General features: G+C 45.0%; 1 protein-coding gene across 1 annotated transcript in view; it reads left to right on the top strand.

The window, feature by feature from the left end:
• Positions 1 to 2,439: 2,439 nt before the first annotated feature.
• LOC126522164 (juvenile hormone acid O-methyltransferase-like) overlaps positions 2,440 to 17,384 on the top strand; it is a 42,413-nt gene continuing 27,468 nt past the window's right edge. The window contains exon 1 of the mRNA XM_050170908.3: positions 2,440 to 2,762. The gene's annotated coding sequence lies outside the window, so the exon portion shown is untranslated. The remainder of the gene's footprint in view (positions 2,763 to 17,384) is intronic.

The following is a 17,384-nucleotide window of genomic DNA, read 5'->3' as shown; positions in this document are numbered from 1 at the left end:
TCCCTCGGAATCCAGTCCGTAACCCTTAATGACCATCGGTTATCTTCCCTCCTCATTACATGTCCTGCCCATGCCCATTTCTTTTTCTTGATTTCAACTAAGATGTCATTAACGCGCGTTTGTTCCCTCACCCAATCTGCTCTTTTCTTATCCCTTAACGTTACACCTATCATTTTTCTTTCCATAGCTCGTTGCGTCGTCCTCAATTTAAGTAGAACCCTTTTCGTAAGCCTCCAGGTTTCTTCCCCGTACGTGAGTACTGGTAAGACACAGCTGTTATACACTTTTCTCTTGAGGGATAATGGCAACCTGCTGTTCATGATCTGCGAATGCCTGCCAAACGCACCCCAGCCCATTCTTATTCTTCTGATTATTTCACTCTCATGATCTGGATCAGCAGTCACTTCTTGTCCTAAGTACATGTATTTTCTTACCACTTCCAGTGCCTCGCTACCTATCGTAAACTGCTGTTCCCTTCCGAGACTGTTAAACATTACTTTAGTTTTCTGCAAATTCATTTTTAGTCCCACCCTCCTGCTCTGCCTCTCCACATCAGTGAGCATGCATTGCAGTTGGTCCCCTGAGTTACTAAGCAAGGCAATATCATCAGCGAAGCGCAAGTTACTAAGGTATTCTCCATTTACTCTTATCCCCAATTCTTCCCATCCAGGTCTCTGAATACCTCCTGTAAACACGCTGTGAATAGCATTGGAGAGATCGTATCTCCCTGCCTGACGCCTTTCTTTATTGGGATTTTGTTGCTTTCTTTATGGAGGAGTACAGTGGCTGTGGAGCCGCTATAGATATCTTTCAGTATTTTTACATACGGCTCGTCTACACCCTGATTCCGCAATGCCTCCATGACTGCTGAGGTTTCGACTGAATCAAACGCTTTCTCGTAATCAATGAAAGCTATATATAATGGTTGGTTATATTCCGCACATTTCTCTATCACCTGATTGATAGTGTGAATATGATCTATTGTTGAGTAGCCTTTACGGAATCCTGCCTGGTCCTTTGGTTGACGGAAGTCTAAGGTGTTCCGGATTCTATTTGCAATTACCTTAGTAAATACTTTGTAGGCAACGGACAGTAAGCTGATCGGTCTATAATTTTTCAAGTCTTTGGCGTCGCCTTTCTTATGGATTAGGATTATGTTAGCGTTCTTCCAAGATTCCGGTACGCTCGAGGTCTTGAGGCATTGCGTATAGAGGCTGGCCAGTTTTTAACGTTAAGGGATAAGAAAAGGGCAGATTGGGTGAGGGAACAAACGCGAGTTAAGTACGTCTTAGTTGAAATAAAGAAAAAGAAATGGGCATGGGCAGGACATGTAATGAGGAGGGAACATAACCGATGGTCATTAAAGGTTACGGACTGGATTGCAAGGGAAGGGAAGTGTAGCAGGGGTTGGCAGAAAGTTAGGTGGGCGGATGAGATTAAGAAGTTTGCAGGGTCGACATGGCCGCAATTAGTACACGACCGGGGTAGTTGAATGAAGTATGGGAGAGGCCTTTGCCCTGCAGTGGGCGTACCTAGGCTGATGATGATGATGTTGAGGTAGTGTTGAGTGTTGAGAATATAGCTAGCATACTGCGTTATGTATAAGTAGTACGTGCCCAGCGCTACTTATGCTATTACAGCACATCGACTTTCAGCGATGACGCCTGCTTGCTGAATGTATTCCATGTATTTTCTGATATAACGTAATTAGGCGATCGCAGACGGCTACCTCTATTTAAAAAAGTAAAACAGCACGAAATGAACAGGTCGTTACTTATAGCTTTCAACTTCCGCCGGACGTGGCTTAAGGTGGTAATTTCCAGCTGTGTTTTTCTGCCTGTCTATATTTCAACGGGGTCAACATTCTGAATAGGGGACAGATTACTTTGCTAACTGTACATCATGATCGACGGAAGAAGACATGGACATAAAAGATACGTTATCATATTGTCACGTGGTGGTGACGTTGAATAAAACAGTAGCAATACTGTGAACGACAAAACAAACTTTTATTGGGCGAACCTGTGCCCACAAAACAGGCTACACTTATAGCACAACGATAGCGGCGAACACGCTCGGCGATCGTCGAAAATCTGATCAGCGGGTCAAGCGCGTCGGCTTTTATAGAGCAGTCGTCGAATGTTCCAGACTAATCGTTTGGACCCGCGTGCCTTCCACAAAGTTCTACACCATTCGCGTTACGCGATGAAATCAGATAACACAAGGTTCGGCGACAACAGACAGCCGGGTAGAAGCATCGATAACTTTCCAGAAACGTCGGATACATGCAGGCGCGTCCGTCGCTGTGCGATTACAGTTGTTAAGCGGCGAAACGGGGTCGCCCGATAACGATAAGTACACGTGTCAATATTTATGCAAACGATTTTTAAAACACGCATAAACACGCAGGTGGGCCACGACACTGCTGTTATGCATCCGTACTCACGCAGAACACTTGTACAGGTGCTGCTGCTGCTTATCCTGGACAACCTACCGAGTCGACCCCGCTATCTGGATGGGCCCATGATGAACGTTTGGATGAACGATACCAGAGCCTTCAAAACAGAACCGTTTGCGAGTTGCTGCCCGCCTTTGGGTTGCCTGCATCACACTGCATCGCCAACGCTGGAGGCCACTGCCGTGTTCGTCGGGCAACAAGGGGCCACGTCACTTATCTGGCCGCTCGAAAAAGAGGGATTCCTGCGGACACCGTGGGCCACGACACTGCTGCGCATCCGTACTCACGCAGAACAGTTTTACAGGTTAGTTATTTATAAACTAAGTGTTACCGGTCAATAATGTTCGTTTCTTTGCGGTGTCGTGGCCACCTGGTGTAATTGATTATGTGAAGTATGTGCGCGTGGCTGTGTTGTACTTTTGGCGCCTTTTGGTTCTCGCGGGTGACGTGGAGGTAAACCCGGGCCCTATGACTAAAGCGCAAGAGGATGAGCTTGATGCCGTGGCAGCAACAGTTCAGCGTCTTGAAGCGAACAACATAAGCCTTTCTGAGTCTATAAATAAGGTCCTGCACATCCACGTCACCCTCGAGAACGACCTTAAACTGTTCAGAGGGTTACGGAATTGGAATCCAAACTTGAAACTCTACCTTCTAATCAGCCCGTTTCAAATGAAAATACTGACATCTCTAAAATTCAGGACAAGGTGGACGACCTGGAAAATCGCGCAAGGCGGTCAAACGTGTTGTTTTTTGGCATTAATGACAGTGATGCAGCTGAGCCTTGGGAAAATTCAGAGCGGCATGTGAAGGAATTTTGCTCTCAAAAGCTTAGAATTGCTGTTACCTCCGTTGCCAGAGCTCACCGCTTAAGACGTTTTTCGACAGACAAGAAGCGACCCATCATTGCAAAATTTTATAATGAAAAAGAAGTTGAATCTGTCCTTAGTCTTGGCTATAAACTAAAGAACACCAATTTAAGTATATCACGCGAATTCTCTGAGGCAGTTCGTCTGAAACGCCGTAGGCTGTGGCAGTTTTCTAAAACGATAAGGAAGGAGGGGAACCGCATTCGTCTGTCGTTCAATAAACTTCGTGTGAACAATGGTGTTTATCTCTGGGATACCACTGGCAATCGAGCTGTGCGTGTGTCCGAGTCTTCTACCGAATGACACTCAAAAGTCATCATGATGCTTCCGATCATGCACCACCATCATTGTCGGAACCGAAGTGTTTAGATGTGTTTCCTATACACTAACATCAGAAGCGTTACGGCGAAAAGTGTTGCCCTCTCCTCCCTTATCGACTCCACTGAAGCCTCGATATTAGCACTGACTGAAACGTGGCTTAATGATTATATTGCTGACGATAACATCCTCTCATGCGAATCAGGTTTCAATCTTTTTCGATGTGACAGAAAGCACAGGAGAGGAGGCGGCGTCCTTATTGCGGTAAAGGAAGAACTGATTACCGTACCAGTTGTTCTTCCCTCTTTTCTAGAATGTATATTCATCTCGATAATGTGCATTACTACAAATATTATTGCCGGTGTGTTGCACCGTCCACCCGGCCTGTACGATGGGTTTGCTGACGAATTTTTCCGCCTACTGACTGATGTTTGTACGCGTTTTCCAAATTCTGTCCTAATTATCTTTGGTGATTTTAATTTCCCCAGTATCAATTGGGACACTCTATCTGCCTCAGCAAATAATAAGGATGCGCACGCTTTTCTGCAGTCTTGTCTAGATTTTCACCTAACTCAGCTCATTACAAAGCCCACGCGATCCGCAGGTACCACTGCCAACATTCTCGACCTGATTCTAACCAATAATCCCAATGCCTTTTCTAAAATATTTCACCTTAGTGGTCTTTCTGACCACGGCATCATTACCGGGTGCATCAATCGCCGTATGCTTGACAGGAAAATTACCTCAAAGCTGATCAGGTGTTATAACAGGGCTAATTTTGACCAGATGAATCTGGAATTAACCACTTTTTCTGGGCGGTTCTTAGCTAAATGTACTTTCCGTTACATTGAACAGAACTGGACGCTGTTCAAAACAACCTTACTGAACCTCCCCCCCCCCACCCCCCGCCCCATTACAAGATTCATACCGGTTATCTCAATTAGGTGCAGTAAAAGAGCGGCTTGGTTCAATGAGCGGCTGCGAAGAGCCAATAAAAAGAAAAATCGTTTGTATAGGCAGGCCGTTGCTAACAACCTATTCACTACGTGGGAAACCTACAGGAAAAGCGACAAGGATTACTAAAGAATGCTGAAAGCCACCCGGCGCCAGTTTTACAGCGACGTCTTACCCACTATGCTTATATTCGCCAAAGATTTTGGAGCGTAATTAACCCACATTCACGTCCCGATTCAGCCTTAACAAATTCTAATGGTGATCAGCTGGACGATGACCATTCTTCTCAAGTCTTTAACAGCGCTTTTTCGTCTGTTTTCACTCTTGAAGTCATTACCCCTTCTCTAGCACTCAGTTCACTTCACGATTATTCCATTCCTTCTATAGTCATAAGTGATGATGGTATTGTTTCTTTATTAAATAACCTTAAACATACTACAAGCACGGACCCGCTTGGTTTTAACTACAAAATACTTCGAAATATATCTCAGAGTATTTTCCAAGTCCTATCTGCACTTTTTTCTCAGTATTTATCATCTGGCTGCATCCCTCATGACTGGCGAGTAGCTAAAGTAATGCCAATTTTCAAATCAGCCGCTCTGATCCCCTAAACTATAGACCCATTTCATTGACTTGCACCTTCTCAAAGCTCCTTGAACATGTCATACACACTCATATCATTAATTATCTTGAAGATCACAACATCATATTTAAATATCATCACGGTTTTGGCAAGGGATTTTCTTGCGACACTCAGCTTGCTGGATTTACTAATGACTTACTTACTTTAGTAGACGCCGGGATTCAAGTCGACGCTTTATTTCTCGATTTTTCTAAGGCATTTGGTCGGGTCCCCCACCATAGACTACTAAAGTTATCGCATCTCAATGTTCACCCTCAGGTTTTAGCATGGATTAAGGACTTCCTCTCATCTCGCTTTCAGTTCACCGCTGTTAATGGTTCTAACTCTTCAATGGCTCAAGTCACATCCGGTGTACCCCAGGGGAGCGTGCTTGGTCCCCTGCTCTTTCTAATATTTATTAATGATTTACCCAATTGTGTACCTTCCCAAATTAGACTGTTCGCGGACGACAGTGTTGTGTACCGAGCCATTAAATGTGAATCTGACCACCAATTTTTACAAACCGACCTCGATTCAATTAACACTTGGTGTTCATCGTGGCTAATGATCCTAAACCACTCTAAGACAAAGCTGGTCTCCTTTACAAGAAACTCTTGCCGCATCCCAACCGCATACACTATTAATCACGTAACAGTTGAGACAGCTTCTACTTACAAATATTTAGGAGTTCACCTTCAGTCCGACTTAACCTGGAACTATCACACTGATCTGATTCTATAGCTGCTAACCGTTCTCTTGGCCTCTTAAACGTAACCTTGGACACGCTCCGGCGCCTCTGCGTAAACTTGCTTATATCACCCTAATCCGACCTAAAATTGAGTACGCTTCAGCCATATGGGACCCGGATCAAACCTACATCATAGATAACATCGAATCCCTGCAGAATCATGCTGCTTATTTGATTTTTTTCAGATTACTCACGTTTCGCTAGCGTCACAGTGTTAAAGGCTCGTGCTGGTCTTGATAACCTTCCCCATCGTCGCAAACTTGCTCGCTTAACACTTTTTCACAAAATTTACCATCATCCGTAAATTATACGCCGTGACCATCCTTTCAAGATCTAATGCATCACTTGGCGCACTGCATCTTTTGCGAAATCATTCATGCCGAAAACAATTGTTGAGTGGAACCAGCTGCCTGCTTCAATCGCAACTGAAATGAATTCGTCTAAATTTCATGCACTAAAAAATGAATGCGATGAGTAGCTTTTCTTCTAGTTTTGTTCCAGTTCCAGTTTTGTTGCAGTTATATATATATATACATAGTTCTGTTTATTACGTTCCGTTTTTCCATCATGTCTCATTGAGTATTGCTGTTCTGCTTTTCTATTCTTGTTGCCTATTCCTTGAATACGCTTCTCTAGATGTTTGTAGAATTTTCGTCACCCTCCTATGTAATATCTTCGTTGTGAGGGCCTTTAGGGGTTTCTTGAAATAAAAAAAGAAAACCTCTACCTGACTGAAATTTCCAGAGCAAACGAAATAGTTAAGTTATGCAATACGATATTTCTTCCAAGTTTTATATTAAATAGTAGAGTGTACGACATAGCCAGATGAAGCCCTATACTCTTACTGATATTGTCTACCATTTGTAAAGTGTCACCTGAGTAGCCCTCTGTTCAGCCTACGCGCATACTGAAGAAATAGCTGAAACGCGCAATCGCTGCTGACACCCGTAGAACGGCCCACCTGGTGGCTCGCTCAACTTGAGTAGTGCAGCTGCTCACATATCCAATGCTCCTAAATTTTTGCAATCAAGTACGTCGTCAAAGTTTTATGACACTGTCTAAGAACCTCACGGGAAATAACATGTGTTGTTTTATCCAATTAAATAACAAATGTGTGCGCCCTTCAATGGAAACGTGTATTACTTCTCAGACATAAAGAACACTATTAAAAAAGAGTGCAGCAAAAAACAAATCACGTTATGCGTTCGAAACGTCTAGGGCAGTGCACACTAATAACATAAATGACGTTCGCATACAATGCTAGACACACACGTGCATATGGAGACATAACGCAAAAGGAAGTTGTACAACACACTAAATTCAACTTCTACATATACACGTGTACAGAGTTCCAACGCTTACACCAGGCCGCGATGGCACGAGCAGGTGCACTGATGAAGACCCACGTGCGAAAAAGTCACATTTTTTTTTCCAAAAATCGAAGCATTCAAAGCAATAGCAAACTCTTCGGCAACTACACAAAGTATGGCTCGTAGTTTGATAGGCGGTGTGTACTGCAGGAATTATTCGCCTACCAATTCAATTAACAAGGCTGGTGCCACGTATGCCTAGACAAATAAGAGAAGATCTCGGTCAGTGACCGCGAACAATTCCTGTGACAACGCTGGCGTTACGAAAAAGCCAGGCAGAGCGGAGCGCTCCCTTTACGCTGCCTCCCGCGTCAACACGTCTCTGCAACTGGAAGATTACGTGACCTCCAGCCCTGGGCTCGCTGGAAGACAGCGTGAAGACAACGTAACTTTGAACGCGATAACAGTAGCGACAGCCGGAACAGTCACGGGGTCTGAAATTTCTGCTTGGTTTTGGCAAATCCCTATGGCTAATTGTTGTGGCTGCGGACATGGCGTTTCTCTACCGGTAGATTCAGCCTTTGTAAGTGCAACAGCGCTTCCGCGCAGCATCTGTGGTTTTATTTGAAGAATTGCGGCACTTCGTCCACGCAACCAAAGATACGCACTGGTCATCTCTATTGACGTGATACGGAGGTTATAGCGTACGTATCATTTAAATTTCATACCCAAAGGCAGCAGTAAGAGCGGGCAATGTCGTCCGATCTAAAATTTACGTCTGGTTTTGGGGGTTTATGAAGGCGTCTATTTTCTCATTAGCGTGTGTTTCTTGGCTCATTTATTGCCTTCGCTGGCCCCTGTGAATGTCGACATTATGTTTTTGCTTGGAAAAATGAGTGCTAAATCAGAAGTTAGTGAGGTAAGTGCAAAATGTATCACAGGAGCCAGACGTGTTCAAATGTGTTCTATGTGCGATTCATATAGTCACGTTGGCAAATGTTCAGGGGTCGCAACATGGATGCTCAAGACAATTCCTAGCGAAGCAAAAGATGAGTAGATTGTGTGGACAGTAAAAAGACAGAATGCTTACGGTGGTATAAAGTGATCAATGTGGAGAAAGAATTTTCTTCTATTAGCAAAAAGCTAAGACAGCTGCTATCATTGACTGAGCAAATCGAAGTTCTCGTGGGCATGAAAACACACTTGAAGGTCTCGAAATTTCGTTGAATGAGCTCTCGGCCATGTTTGATGAATTTATTAGGGGGCAATATGGGCAGGAAGTTGAAACCGAGAATATTCAGGAGAAGTTCCTAAATTTAGGAGAGTCAAACCCCAAAAAAAGGTGAGCTGTATGAAGCAGGAGCTATGAAACAGTTGCATTTGGTAGCGGTAGCGGTGCTGGAATAAGCAACACCCGCTGGAATCGCCGAATTGCTGTGCATAGGCTGCTCTACTGATACTGGCCGAGATATCTGACGTCGGCCACCCCAGACTTTGCTACGGTGGCTGGTGCGAGTTTGAGCTGCACAGTTACATTTGATAGCGGCAGCAGTGCGACGCCCCTTGGATGGACAGCGCTTGACAAATCTCTCGTCTTGCAGGTTGGTTGCTTTCACCTGGCTGCCATTGCGGCTGCTGCTTAAAAAGCGTAAAGACTTCATCTTTTTTGTTGCCTTCACACCTGCTGTTGAATGTTCTGCACTACAGCCACGGACGGAAACAAATCTCGGGGACAGCAGCACCCGCTGGAATCACCGCATTGCTGTGCACAGGCTGCTCTACTGATAGTGGCCGAGATATCTGACGTCAGCCACTCCAGAATTCGCTGCGGTGGCCGGTGCGAGCTTGAGCTACACAGTTGCATTTGATATCGGCAGCAGTGCGTCGCCCCTTGGACAGCGCTTGACAAATCTCTCCTGTCTTGCAGGTTGGTTGCTTTACGTCGCTGCTCTAATTTGCTTAAGTACTGCTGCTGCTGCCAAATCGCAAATGTGTTTTTTCGTTGTCCTTTTCTTTGGTTTCTTAGATAGACATGGCTAATGATAGTGATAAATGCCCTGAATGTTCTGAACTGCTTCCGGAAAGGGGACAGTTCGTCACTTGTAAAAGCTGCGAATTAAGCTATCATTTCGGCAGGTGTTTTGCATGGCAGCAATAACTTATAAGAAGAAGAAAGCGGACGGCACTCTTTCTGAATGGGAATGCAAAACATGCTCGCAAGCTACTCTGCGCGTTGGCGTCAGTTCTGTCCGTAATCCAGCACCCAATGAGCAGGATATAGCAAGAGAGATGTCAGCAATTAACAAAAAATTGAATGCATTGCTGCCTCTGACAGAAAAAGTCGAATATCTTCTGGAACTGAAAAATGCAGTCATAGGTGTACAAACGTCAGTGCAACATATGTCAGATAAATGTGACGAAGTTCTGAAAAAAGCTGTCAGATCACGACAGTGAAATCACAGGAATTAAAAATCGCATGGAGGATGTAGAGAATTCTGCGGCACGAAGCGAAGCTGAATAATTGAAAGATTAAATAAATGATTTAGAACAATATGGAAGAAGGCTCAATCTAGAAATCCATGGAGTCGCATATGAAACGAAAGAGGATATTCAGTCTAAGGTGAACAATATCGCTGAGCACCTTAGTTTGGTCCCGCTGACTGATGTGGAAACTATTCACCGCTTGCCCACCAAACGCGATCGAACGCCACCGATCATAGTGAGATTTCTCTCGCGTAAAACAAAGGCGAAGTGGCAAAAAAAGGCTAAGCAATTAAGAGACACTAAAGCAGATCTGCGCTTCTATGACAACTTAACACCTCGCAATAAGCATTTGCTCTGGCTGGTACGTACCACCGCTAAGGAGAGGGGCTACGAATTCACGCGGCAGAGAGATGAAAAGATTATGGTTCGTAGAGTAAGCGGCAAAGCAGCATTGCATATCAGAAATGAATCTGACCTTGAAAAAATTAAGCACAGAGCCCCCTCATCACATAGATTTCTCACTGTAACAAATGGAAGCGCAGGCAGAAACTAGGTTTTCGAGCAATGCATAAGAATCGTCCCTATGTTTCTAATGCAAATGAATATAGACAAAGAACGCAACCCGCATACTTATGTATACCACAGTGTTGAACAATTAAAAAAGACTGTAGCATATCCTTTTCGTGAACAGAGCAATAAATTCTCGATATTCTGTGTGAATACAAGAAGTTTAATTAATAAAGCTGATGACCATAAAGTGTTTTCCCAGCAACTTAGACTACAAATTTGATGTTCTGTCGTTTACAGACGTTCACGGATTGCAACGACGCTGTATAACTAGATGGCTATTTCAACGTATCATTTTGCAGAAAAAATCGTAAAGGCGGAGGAATCTCACTTCCGTAATGGTATAGGATATACTTATCTTGAAGAGTTCTCTACGGTACACGTTGACTATGAAGTTTTGGTTGTTAAATCAAATGGTATAAGTGTAGATTTAATTTAAAGGCCTCCTTGCGGAAACAGAAGCAACTTTTTGTCGTATTTAGGGGATACACTCCAGTGCATTGCTAACACTAACACCTCGCTTGTTGTATTCGGTGATTGTAACATTGACATGAAATCAGGCAGTGTGGCGTCTAGAGACCTATATGATATTTCGTCAACTTATAATTGTGAGAATGTAATTAGGGCACCGACAAGCATAAATGAAAATTGTGAAACTAGTACTGACCTGTGTTTTACGGATTTTCTCTGCTCTGATGTTATTTCCGGTGTATTGGCTTCTGATCTCAGTGACCATCTTCCATTTTTTGCTACCCTACCTATTCATAAATATGAGTTAAATATTTCAACTCAGCATTCTTGTTACAGAAAATATAATGAGAAAACATTCAGCCATTTTTGCGAATTGGCCCTTCAGTTGGACTGGTCTGAAGTATACAAGGAAACAAACCCCAGCCTTTGTTATGATATATTCCAGAAAAAAAAAATTTAGCGATAAATTGAAATTGCTTTTGACTCGTCGTACTAAATACAAAAGGTTGAGAAAGCCCTGGATAAATGTGGGACTTGTGGTCTTCTCGCTACGCTCACGGCGCACACGCTCCGATTCCGCGCGCGCCGGACGACCACCGCGGGTTCGATCACTCCGAGCCGCCACGCGTGCAGGGCACTGCGCCCGCGTCTCCTCCGGTCCGCTCCGTGTGCCGACGGGCAGCTGCGCGCATACGCGCCCCGCCGGCCCCAGCTTAGGGGAAGGCGAGACCGCGCGCGCAGCAAGGGAGACACTAAGCAAATCTCTCTAGAAGTCACAAAGAACATTTATTAAGGTTGGACTCAATACAGACACACGTCTGAATCTGAAGCTAATTAATACACAAAACATGGCCGAATGGTCGCCACTGGCCGCTAATGGCGCACCGCGACAGAGCGAGAACAAAGAACCCCAGCAGTAAGGGGCTGCCTATCCTTCGGTCAGCGCCTACCATCGTGCGCCCCATGCACAGAAGAGAAAAGGGAAATAGAGAGAAACGACAGACGAACAGACGAGGGCACGATCGGAAGACGCTGCCTCAGGACATCGAGCTGACGTAAGAGTGCGCGCGCCCGCCAAGGCCGGGACCCCGCTGAGCTGAAGTAACCATCGGCCGGCGGCTGTTGTCTACACCCTACAGTTGGGGTGCAGTTATAGCACCCTAGAGGAAGGGTGTCCAGCAAAATAAATTTAGGGTGTAGGGGTGCAAGTCCATATTAACACCTATCTATGTGGGTGTTGGAAGGGTGTACACCCTTTTATTGCTAGTGTGTATGGAAGGCAGGTTCGGCAGTACACGCCTTGAATTACTGCTATGTACAGCGATCCACGCGTAACTCTCGCGTGTGCCAGGAGGTTCAAGTTCGGCTACCAAATGCACTGTCGAACAGCCGGCCTTGAAGCTTCGATGGGCACACACGCACGTATACGTGTGGATCACATTACATATTAGTAATTCACGGTGTATATTGCAAAACCTGTCTTCGCTGCACATATACAAACTAGGAAATGTCACTTTTGAGCATGTATATCAACACCAACGGTTATCACGATTTCCAGATCCACATAACATGCAACACAGACTGGTACAATATATGGCATTTTCAAGAAAAATGTAAATATATTTATTGCATGCTGCGATACAGAGTTCAATATATACATAAATCACATGAAATATAAACATGCACAATCACCAAACACATCGGTAAGTACATTTCCCACAAAGGTATCTAAAATATATGTATTGATCAAATCTGTTATTAGAGAAGAAACTATGTATAGCAGCAATGAAAGAGCCTGAGTTGACCTCGCAGTGTTTTGGGCCACATAAAGGAATAAATTTTCAGTAAAAGGCTCAATGAACGAAAACTCAAGTTTTGATGCCTTGAAAAAAGAAGGGACATTGCAAAGGTGAATTAGGGGAGTAATTGAAATGCAGAGCAAATGCACAAGACACCTGTTACTTTGTACACTAATGTAATCGCAAAGCATTATGAAGTTTGGAAAGTCGATGTAAGCCTAACTGGCCAACAGTTTTCGGACTGAAACAATACTTTCCAAGCATAGACATGCTTTAAGTGAGGTTTAAGCCAGCAGCATTATTGCTAATTTTCTCTTTCCAACAAGATTACTTGAGCACGAAAAATATGTAGAATTTTTTAGTGCCTACATAGTTTGTCCTCCTTTGTGAAACGAGAGTTCTCTGTGCTAAAAGTGCTGTGTAGCAGATTTTCTAACTACAATTCCAGTTTCTATAAATTTCTGTCTTGTAACCAGAAGGCACTGGTACATATACAATATGCAGTTTGAAAATAGGTTCTTTTTTTTACTATAAATCAAGACTGAGTATTCCACATTTACTATTGTGTGGGTGTAAGGTGCAGTAAAAGGCCTGATAAAAGCAAGCCACTGTTGATTAAACAATTTTGCTGAACACGAAAGGTGGACAGTGTTTTAAAATACATAGTAAATATCTAAATTATTTGCACTTAGATGCAGTAATACAAGATTAGGGCTTGCAGTAGCATGTGAGTATGCAAATTAGCAAATATGCATTAATAAATTAGCCATACTCTGGTTACTAAAAGAACACAGGCACAGGCAGTCATGTAAAAGTTCAAGTTAAGGGGGGACGCGGGGATCAGATCGCGAAAATCGCAAAAAAGATCGATTTTTGGCAACGACGCGTTTCGGTATCTGCAATGCCTAATCTACATTGTATCAAAATGGTTTGACTGAAAACGCGCTAAAAGTGCCCGAAAAAAATTTATTTATCACTGCGTAGGGCGAGAAAACAGCTTTCAATCGCGTAAAATCACCGCAGTTCGCGGAGCCCTAACTCGTCTTTCCTGCCACCGAACGCCGCCATCTTGGTATCGTTCGAAAGCTCGAAGTTTCGCCATTCCGTTTCTGAATTCTTCGGTCGTCGCCATCTTGTAATAAACACACAAACACAAAAGAAGCGCGGGTCTGCTAGAGGCGGTCACACGGGCCCTGCGATGAAAGCGGGCATCCGATTGGTTGCCGTACTGAAAGGCGTCTCGCCATTGGTTGCTGCTGCAGCAGCGGGCAAGCTGGCAACCACAGCGGACCGCAGTTGTCTGCTTTGAAAACCACGCCGGCATCGTTCTTCGTTTGACACTCGCAGAATTCGGATTTATGAAAGCTCCCAGGTCAGTGATCGATCGTCGCTCATTCGAAAAGAACTTTTAAATGAAGCATGCCTTCGGAAAACGGAAGCGCAAGCCTCCTACGGCGAGAAAAAGACGGCGGCCAGCGGGGGAAGCGGAGAACCCGACTGAACACGCGGATAACGTGCCGCGTTATCTTGCACCGTGCGATTCCAGCAGCGATGCCGACAATCGCCCTGCGACATCGACACTGATAACCAAGCCACCGGAAGACGTGCCAACGGAGGCTCTCGCACCTGTGCTTACGGCCGCGCGAGATCGGCAACCGAGATCGCGTTGTTGGAGGCGACGCGGGTCGAAGGTCTCCATCGCCGGCAGAGACGGTGTGCGTTTCCGATGCATCGTGCGACAGGGACACGAAGCCTGCGAGTAAGCTTCAACCGTCGACGAGCTACATACTGTATGGTGACTCAAGGCTCACCAGACGAATCGTCGCACTATTCAGACGCGCCTCGAGCCGCGTTTTGTGTCAGCGGTGACTGCAGAAGCGCAAGCATGCAGCGTTCGCGACTCCCTTCGCGCAGTGTCCGCGACGGAGCGGAAGCAGCAATGCCAAGAACAAATTTCGGCCCCTTGTGACTGAATTCATTATTATGCCTGTTTCCGCGATGAACTCTTTGATCGCTAAAACTCTGTGCCCAAGATGCCAACAGCGTTCTGTGGGTGTGCAGTGCGATACCAGGCTCGGTCTGGCAGTGAAAATGGTGGTCATGCACTACTCCAGACGGCGCAAGAAAAGGATAAAGAACGCCTGAAGAAGGCATCTAAAGCCCACCAAACAATGAGGCAAAGGTGTAAGAAGATGCCTGACAGCAATGATTCAAAATATTACAGCCCTGGTGCTTTTTAATAAATTTGCAGTGCTTTTAAAACTTTGCAGCCAGTTTTCTCAATTGCATTTTTTTGTCAATCACCTCGCTCGTGGAAAGCGTAGCACAACAATGGCTGGACCGATTTTGGCCCAGTTTGTTTTGCTGTGATCCACAAGCTGTGCTGCACTTAAAGACAGTCCTGAAATGTTTCTTTATCTTTCCATTATTTAATTATTTCACAATTACTACATGGCTCCATGCAGTGAAGCACAGTCATGTGCATGTTATGTTGAGCAAAAAATTAGTAGCGCACTAAAAAAAAAATCGAACACTGTCTTGATGTAGATTACACATCTGGGCAAACATGCAAAGTATTCCCAGCTCCCTATCATGTTTCGTTACTGTGCCAGGCTTTCCACAAGCAAGGAACTTATAAATTCCTATAAAACAAGAACTAATTAAGATATCCTAATGAAATTTTAGATTTGTCTCTTTATGTCAGCCCTTTCTGTCAAGAAACAAAAAAGTTAATTCTGATCCCCTCCTCCCCCCTTATATATCACACTTTTAACATTTGCCAGTAAATGGTCGTATCAAACATTATAAATATACTGAAGAAGGTGCTTTCTTGGGATAGTTGGCAATTAATGCGAAAACATTACGTACAGCGTGAATTACAAGGACTGCGAGAGACGACATAGACTGCGCTGACTTTCAATAATATTTTATTGCGTTGCCACATTGTGTGTATGTATACAAGAGCGGGAATGCGCAGAAAATGACTCACAAGGGGCGTCTAACAGCAAGTCATTGTACTAAGGACGTAGTCACCTGAAAAAAAAAAAAACATTACAATTTCTATCTCTTGAGATATAAGACTTCACTAGGGTCAGCGTGATAGAGGGGGCACTAACGCACACACTACCCGGTTTTCTGGTGAAATTTGCTTCTATAATTTCCCGGATGACCTGTTAGCTGTGTCTCACTAGAACTTCCGTATATTCTAAGAGAGGCTCGCAGTCACAGTCCCGGAGCAATGGATGCCCAAGTGGCCTTGAACAGTGTTATGGACGTTACAGTGCTCTCTTAAACGATCATTTAGGCACCTGCCTGTCCGTCCAACATATTTACTGCCTCAAAATAGGGGAATATGGTAAACCAAATTCATTGCACACATTGCAAAACGTTTTCTGTGCCCGACAGAGCAAGAACTCTGATGTGATTTGGGCGCGTTTACACACTTACAGAGCTTTGCCAGCTTTTCTGGGGTTGAGAAAAGGCCTGTGATTCCTGGAGGTTGCCGAATCTTTTTTAGCCTATCGGAGACATCATGCACATATGGTGGCACTGCAAACCTATGTCTTTCAACCGGCTGGTTCCTTGACTGAGCGGGCTCATCACGGTTTGTGCCCCTCAGAAGCTGTTCCACTATGGCTGAAATTAAGGCCAAAGGGTAGTCAACCCTAGAAAGGTGATCAACCTGTGCAGCAAGACTATGTTGCATCTCATGTGAACAAGATTTATTGAGGCTGTTAACGAGGGAAAGCTTTTAATACCTCATTTAACGAGCTTTGAGTGTGCAGAGTTAAAGGGCAAGAGTGACTTCTTACTTCTCAGATCGAAGCACCAGCCTGAGATCTACAAACCGCGAGGAATCATCAATGGGGACCTCATGCGTTAGTTGTAGAGGCTTTCTTAAGGGGAGACGCGGGTCTTGAAATGTCAAAAAATCGCAAAAAAGTCGATTTTCGGAAAAGTGCGTTTTCGCTACGCTTATACATTCAAGAATCACTCCGTGAAATCTAGAACCTAAATTTAATCGGAAAATAACAAAAAAACACACTTAAACGGGCCAGGGTGGCCGCGAAATTGGCAAAAAATTGCCAAAAATGTTCGAACTTCGCGCCGTCGTCAGTTGCGAACGCGTTGGCCGGCGGGCGCCATTTTGAGCTTGTTTGGAAGCTGCTTTCTTTGTGCGTATTTTGCGCCGGTTCAAAATGGCGTAGGTGAGGAGGAACCGACGCTATCGCGTCATTTCTGAAGGATGCGCCCGTGCCGCTGATTGGCCAAAGCACGCACGCCCCCCGCGCGCCTCGCTCCTATTGGTCTGGCGCCGTTTGAGTGCCGATTCCCGCGTTCCCGACTGGCTGGTCGCGCTCGTGCGCGCTGCGCGTTTGTGTAGTTTCATCGCGCCGCTGCCAACGTTCGGCCGCTCGCTTCTCGACAGCGTTCGATAAAGTGTCTTTTTCGCTGCCCGAATGGCTGGAGGAGATCGTCGTCTGAAGACTACTACGCGTCAAGCGTTCGGCAAGGCGCGAAGGCGGCCGTGGAATGCGCGATAGAAGACGGATAAGCCTGTCGTGTACCCGGAGTTGCCGGCTGCTGGTCTGCCTGAAGATTCTGCAGGATCGAGTTCCGAGCTGCAACCCAGTACGTCTAGCATCAACACTTCGTCCACCCACGCCTCGCGTGTTGGCGCAGACCGTGTAGATACCGTTTTCTTCACGACCGAAGAAAGAAGCAAGCGCGCAGCGATCGCCGAGAAGGCGAAAACGCGCCTGGCGTCGCAGTCTGCAACGGAACGA

The sequence above is a fragment of the Dermacentor andersoni genome, chromosome 6 (assembly GCF_023375885.2).
Source record: "Dermacentor andersoni chromosome 6, qqDerAnde1_hic_scaffold, whole genome shotgun sequence".
NCBI classification, from domain to species: domain Eukaryota; kingdom Metazoa; phylum Arthropoda; class Arachnida; order Ixodida; family Ixodidae; genus Dermacentor; species Dermacentor andersoni.
Note: the sequence above shows the minus strand (reverse complement) of the source record. Positions and strands in the feature narration are given on the sequence as shown.